General features: G+C 42.2%; 1 long non-coding RNA gene across 2 annotated transcripts in view; it reads left to right on the plus strand.

The window, feature by feature from the left end:
- Positions 1-6,882, plus strand: part of LOC125322477 — a 31,764-nt gene that overhangs the window by 1,914 nt on the left and 22,968 nt on the right. The window contains exon 2 of one of the 2 annotated variants that reach the window (XR_007202020.1): positions 90-372. The exons of the other annotated variant lie outside the window; for it this stretch is intronic. This is a non-coding gene — a long non-coding RNA (uncharacterized LOC125322477). The remainder of the gene's footprint in view (positions 1-89; positions 373-6,882) is intronic. 2 annotated transcript variants of the gene reach the window in all.

Consider the following 6,882-nt stretch of genomic DNA (forward strand, 5'->3'; position numbering starts at 1 on the left):
GCCACGGATTTGAAGCCACTTGTTCGGGTGCCTTTAAGGTGATAACCTGGGAAAAAGCTGGACTGCGAATTCTTGATTTCACTTCCCAGGGTGATGAGACTGGTAAATCTTTGCTGCCTACCTGAAGGGTGGTGCTGGAGACCTTAAAAGTGGTGAAAAAGGAGCTGGACTTAGAACTGCAAACCTCTGTGGATGCGGGGGTGAGGGCGCAGGCGGGTAAAACTGGTGAAGAGCCGCATGACGGAGCGCCGACCGAGCCCGCTTGTGAGCCTTGTGTTGAACCACCTGGCTGTGTGCCACCTACAGGCCCTAGGACAGACTGCCCTACGTCCCCCATTCCCGTGAAACCACTTTATCCACACTTGCCTGCAGGTGAGTGGAGCAATTAGAACAACCCTTGGTACTGTCTTTGGAATCCTCCGGTACTCTCTTTGAGACGGGGTGGCTCCAGTGGCGGCTGCAGTGGCTCCGTCTGAGGCCCTGGCAGAGCGCCCAGGAACAGCAGCAAGCTTCTTTCCCCCCCTTCTTCCCCCGCTGCTGCGTTTTCGCTGTGTATCACCGAGCTGAAGAGGGCAGCGAGGGGCGGGCAGGCGAGCCCTGGCATCCTCCCCACGCTCTGCTCGGAGGACCCAGACACCTGTGGGAGGGGCCCGGGGGGGGCTCATTCAGAGCTGCGCAGCTCCATTCCTGCATGTTTTTTCAAGGTGTTCTTTAATTAATGAAACGGAGTTGCAGGGAATTTGTTCAACTCGAAGAAAGGGAAAGACCAGCTTCCAGCTTCTGCCCTGCTCTTCCTCTCCCTTCCTGTGTTCGTGATATGGAAAGGTTACCACTGGAAGAGCTTCTGAGAAATGCTCGCTTTGTCCCAACCGTAGTGCCCTTGCAGGTGCATGTTGCTCGTGTTAAGGAATGCATTTTACTATGCATCTCAAGAGCATTTGTGGCTTCTTTTAAAAGTAACTTGTATTTTCAGTAAGCTGTGGATTCTGATGGGATTGTTTACTAGAGAGGTTCAAGATTATCTGTATTGGTACCCTCAGATCCTTCCTTGAAAAGAGCAATCAACTTTAAGGTCTGATGTTGAAACCTTGAATGATTTATAGGGTTGCTGAGAGCAATTAGCTGACTGAATTCCTTTCTTTACTCCCTTATTAACATTATCTGTGGAAACTATGCAAGGTTTACATATAATTGGCTCATGATTCTCCACTGCAAAAGTGGAGGGACCTGTGCCAGCTTTGTCATTTTACTTGCTCTTTTATCCCACAGATTTACTTAGGTAATTATACCATGAATATTTTGCCATGAATAAACATGCAACAGCTTTTCAAATTGGTACAGCTATTTAGTGGTTCAAGTGTAAAATTTTTCCTTGCCACTTCAAAATTAAAATTGTACTTGATATCAAAAAAGTTTAAGTGCTGTGATGGACCAGAATAGTGACTAAAAGTGACACCACCTTACAAAACAGACTTGCTCTCTGAGTATGTGTTATCTGCTCAGTGGCTGAGTTTCTAATATTTGCTATTCTTATGCAGACAGGAAAACAATGAACAGTAGTATACTCCTTTGGAATCATCTGAAACCATGGCTTTGTAGCTGTTTATATGCACTTGTCAGTTCTATGCACCCAATGACCTACCAGAGTTACATGTGCAAAACTCAGGGCAGTATTATATGACTAGGCCCTTGGTATTTATCATTGCCTTTAATAGTCCAAGGTCAATTCTATTGTACTATAATCACAAAAGACTGTCTTGCCATCTGCAAACTGAGCAGGTTTTAAGTGTGATTTGCCGATATATACACTGTTGTTACTTTTCTGACTAAAAACATTAATGGTATTCTTCGGCACATCTTGAAGATTGCCAGAGATTTAATGATTGTAATAAGCCTTGTAAAGCTGTATCTTAAAAAACTCTAGCAAAATTATGCTTATACCAGGAAAGTACTGAGGTATGTATGATATTGTCATTTTTTTGAGTATGCCTGCTGCTTGGAAAATCATGCGAACTTGTGCCAGAGGAGTCCTGACTGTGAACGAATATTTTCAATCATGTTTATAGTTACCAGGACCTATTCTCACAACTGAATTATGTAACATCACACCTTGACACTGAACCGTGCCATAAATCAAATCCCTCCTGATGGGAGAGAATTTTCTAAAAGTCCTTGCAAGGAGTTTCAAAGATAAACCAAGACTTTTCCTTGACTTTCAATGCTGCCGGATTGTTGTTTATTAAGTCTTATCAGAGGAACAGAGCCACTAGCGTGACCCAGGTACAGCATAGAGCACAGAAAGCAGGAGTGAAGTCTCATTATCAAGATTTACACGGCCTTTAAAAGATAATTTAACCAATAGTTACTAAAAATGTATATTATTTTCACTTTCCTACCAATTATTCAGTAACACGGGCAGGAACTGCGGAATTCTCTATCCAATCATCCCAAACTACTTTTACTGCAGAACATGGAGTAGTAGAAGAAGGAGAAGAAGGTTTAGAGAACAACAACAATCCTCCATTTTGATATTTTTTACTCTTACCTATTTACTACAAAGAGAAGCCTAAAACCTCTAAATTTTTCACCCTGTGACAATCTTACATAGTAATCTATCACCTAATTCACACCACTGTATTTTCTAGTTCCTGTCTGATCGTTTGTAATTTTTTCCAAGGTTGGAGGTTAAACCAGTGTTGTTCAGAGGGGTAAGAACCCTTAAAAACAGGCAGAGAAATATTCTCGGCACTCTGGGTTCCTACAACACCTGAATAGTATGGCCCTCTGGCCATTCCCTCTGCAGGCTTTCCTCAGCATTTGGTGCTTTTTCCTGTTTCAGCAGTTTTGCTATGGCTTGATCCAGTATAGCTTTGTGGTTTTTCAGTGTTTCCAAAGTTCCAGGAAAAGATATCTGGACTTCATGGAAGGCTTCCTCCAGGCTGATGGTGTTCTTGCAGAGACACTCCGGCAGTCTGCCGTGCTTGGGACAGCCCAGCTGGCTCACTTGGTATAGCATGGGACTCTTAATCTCATGGCTGTGGGATCCCTCCCACGGGCACACAGTCCTCCCAAGGCTTCTGCGGCATGGGTCTCTCTTTCCACGGGCACACAGTCCTCCCAAGACTGCTGCGCTGCAGCTCCTGGAGGCAGGAATGACACAGGATCACCTTCTCTGGCTGGCCCGAGTTTTCCCCCTTCCGCATGCATTGTGCTTCCTGCTTTTCCTCCTCTTGGTGTGCAGGAACATCCATAAACTTCTGCACTATGTTGTGGAGGTAGGAGTTGGGCTGCAGTTCCCTGACGGGTGACTGGCAAAGTGGGCACCAGGCAGGACTCTGCTGGCACCGGAGTGCCTGCTTGGTGCAGTCCCTGCAGAGGTGTGGCTGCAGCCCAGGGACACAGGGTTCTTGTAAATGTCCAGATTTGCCACACTTTATAATTTCTTAGTAAATCCATGTTGCTGCTATTTCAGTTATAGTTTTATATCAGTTGTTTGCTTGTATATCATTCATTGATATTAACTGCTGTATGACAAATTTTTGGTAGCTTTCTTGCACTGATGAAGTCAAGATGAGTTACATTCTGGTGTATCAGAAATTTTATAAGAACACTCTCAACTCTGAATCTAGTTCTGTCAAAATTTGAGTGATGTTAATTTTAAGTTCTGCTAAATGTAAGTGTTGTAAGTTTGTATGAGGCTAAGGCTACGTTCTGTTGAGTTTAATTGTTGTTAATTTATGGGATGTCAAATTTAAATTCTGTTAATTTGATATTCTGTTACATTTAAGTTCTGTTAGGCTTAAGTTCCGCTGAAGTTAATTTCTGACAAGTTTAACTGCTGTTCAGTCTTAAGTTCTGTTATTTTAACTTCTGTTAAGTCGAAGTCATAGTCAGCTTGCTTTATGTTCAGTTTCAGTGACGTTAACTTTAAGTTCTGTCTGGTTTACTCTCTGCTATGTTTAAGTAACAAGTTTAAGTGAAGTTTAGCTTCTGCTGTAATATGCTTGTTTAAACTGAAAGATGCAGTTCTTTTGTTATAGAGATAAGATTGAACCGACTGAAACAATTATGATAAAGAATTGATAAGCAGCTGTTTAAGAACATGAAATAATAAGTTGTAAAAATATGTGAAGATTCAGTATGCTAAATCCTTAAATTCATTGGAAACTCCATGGGTATGAATGTTCTGCATTGGCCAATTGGGATGGTTATGCATAACAATTTTTGCTGTTCCATCTTTCACAGGTAACAAAGAAGAATGACTAACAGTTCTAAGTTATGGATATTATTGATTGTAAGCTGTTCAGTCCTTTCTTGCTTGCTTTTATTTTGTTTTATTGTCTTATATGCATAGATATATGAAGAAGTATACTCTCAATTTTTAAAAATAAGTTACTGTAGATGTATTATTAATTCTGAACGTATTCTTAATATCATAGCATGAATTCACTGACTTTTATAAAGGGCATTATCTATAAGATGTTATTTGATGTTATGCGTATGCATTTCTTTGATTGTTTGCAGTTTGTTTATGGTACCGATGACTATTTAGCTAAGGATGGATGATAAAGCTGGCTGTTATACAGACTTTCACATACTGTTATGTAGCTATCTGCAAGACATGTATCATTTTAAGAAACTTTTCCAAGTGTTATTAATACAGGCTTGATTCTAGGATATGTTAGGGGAACCCTTCCAGTTAAGGCCTTGGCTCTGGCCAAGCCCTGGCCCTACCTGGTTGGGAAGCATGCCAACAGACCCAATTGAGTCACTTTGACTTGCTCATTTGGATGTATAGAAGCTGGACCCCTTTTTGAGGTACACTTGGAGGCCTTGTCCGGGAAGGTCCTCCAGGTCCTCTTTGTGAAACAGGGTTCACCAGCTATGGCAGACTCTGGGTGATGGTCCAGTGTTTAGGCAATTGAAAGTGTATTGTTCTAAGGCGCTATTCTTTTGTTGTGTGATATTGATTACACGTCTTACTTTGCTTTTTTGCTGGGTGTAGGTTTACTGTTTCATTACATGTATTTCCTTGCTTTTATGTCGTCTTCACATTCATAGTGACAGACACACATGTTATCATAAAAACAAAAAGGGGGAATATGACCTCTCAGGAATATCTAGATAATGCAATATTTTCACTAAAGTTTTTGCAGGTGGATCATCAATTTTGATCCCCAGCAGAGCGATACCAGTCTGAAGATTTGCATGTGGGGAACCGATTTCTAAAAGGTTTTACATAAGGATCCACAACTGTATGTGCAATGGCAAGGCTTAGATGATCTACTAACCTGTGGTGGTTCTCGACCCCCACATGTCCTCCCCAGATGGGGGAGAAAGTCCTTGCCAGGAATAAGAGACGAACAAGACTTTTGGATCTTCTTGGTCTTCAGGCTGTTTATTATATCTTATCAGTAATTTACATGCCGCCAACATAGCATGAAGCAGAGCAAGTACCAAAAGACAAAATGCAGGAAAACTCAAGGCCCTTTTAAAGTTAAATTACCCAATAGTTACTAAGTACGTACATTATTTTTACTTTTCTACCAATGCCTAATGAACTATCTATTCACGTAGCCTGTACTGCGGCATTTTCTAACCAATCATTCTGTACTACCAACACTGCAGAAAATGGAGTAGGTGAAGAAGAGGGAAGAGACCTGAAAAACGACAGGCATCCTCCATCTTGCCTTCATCTACTTACCATATTAATAAACCTAAACTCTAAATTTTTCACCCTGTAACAAACTATGTATTATGCTACCACCTAACTCACACCCTTGTAGATTCTAATTCATCCCAAAGCCTTGGCAGGTTTCTCCAGGGACAAAGGTTAAAAACAGTGTTTCCCTGGGGGGATGGATCCCTCAGGACAGGCAGAGAAACATTCCCTGCACTTTGGGTTCCAACACTAACCTAGGGGAGAAGGTACATATGTGGTTTTTTGCCAACAGGTCTAGCGTGGATACCTGCCTGACCTGACAAGCATCAATTGCCTCTGAGAAAATGAGGCCTAGTGAGAGGAAAAATGACCCAGCCACCATCCAGCCCTCATGGCCAAGGCAGGAGCAGGAGTAGGACTGCCAGGAACATGGCTGTGACCTGAGGGCTTGTGGAGGCAGCCAGCCAACTGCCTTGTATCCTACTGCATCCACCATCATGTTATTGTGTTCCTGCTGACCTTCTTCAGTTGTTCCCTGTTCCATGCCTCCAGAGAGACATTCGGTGGTGTTGGGGTCTGTGTTTCTGGCTCGTGGACTCCCTCCTGTCTGGGCAGTGTGGCCCCTGAGCTCCAGCCGTAGGAGCTTTGGAACTGTGGCCTTTTTCTGCCAAGTGCAGAAGAAGCAGCAGCTCTCTCTCTCTGGGAAAATGGGATACTATTTTTGTTTTCCTATGTTATAAATCTCCTTGTCAGTGGTATGGTTGTTCTTGGTGGGTTTTGTTGGTTGTGATCTGTATTCCATGTGTTTTGTCCTGTGGCCAGCAAGTGGCCATGGCGGTCTTAGTGGGGTGGGCTTTACAGGTGCAGACTGTTTTAACATTAGAATACATGAGCCCTTTGCTTAAAAACAAAAAAGGGGGAGATGTGGCATTTAAGTAAAACCTTATAAAATGAAGGCCTTGTTGCCTTTGTAAAATTATGGCTCAGGCCTGCTACTTTTAACAAAGAAGGACTGTGAGAAAAGTCCGTGAGAAGAAAAAGAATTAGTTTTTGCCCATGAGAATGTAGTATCAAGAGAAGCAAGAAAGCTAAACAGTAGAAGGAGAAAACCAGCAACATATCTGCACCTGTTATTTTTCTGAATGCTTGAATGCTTATGCTATAGGTAGCCAGTGGTAGTATATTGAAGTTAATAATAGCCAATGAGTCTATTGTAGTAG

The sequence above is a fragment of the Corvus hawaiiensis genome, chromosome 1 (genome assembly GCF_020740725.1).
Source record: "Corvus hawaiiensis isolate bCorHaw1 chromosome 1, bCorHaw1.pri.cur, whole genome shotgun sequence".
NCBI classification, from domain to species: Eukaryota; Metazoa; Chordata; class Aves; order Passeriformes; family Corvidae; genus Corvus; species Corvus hawaiiensis.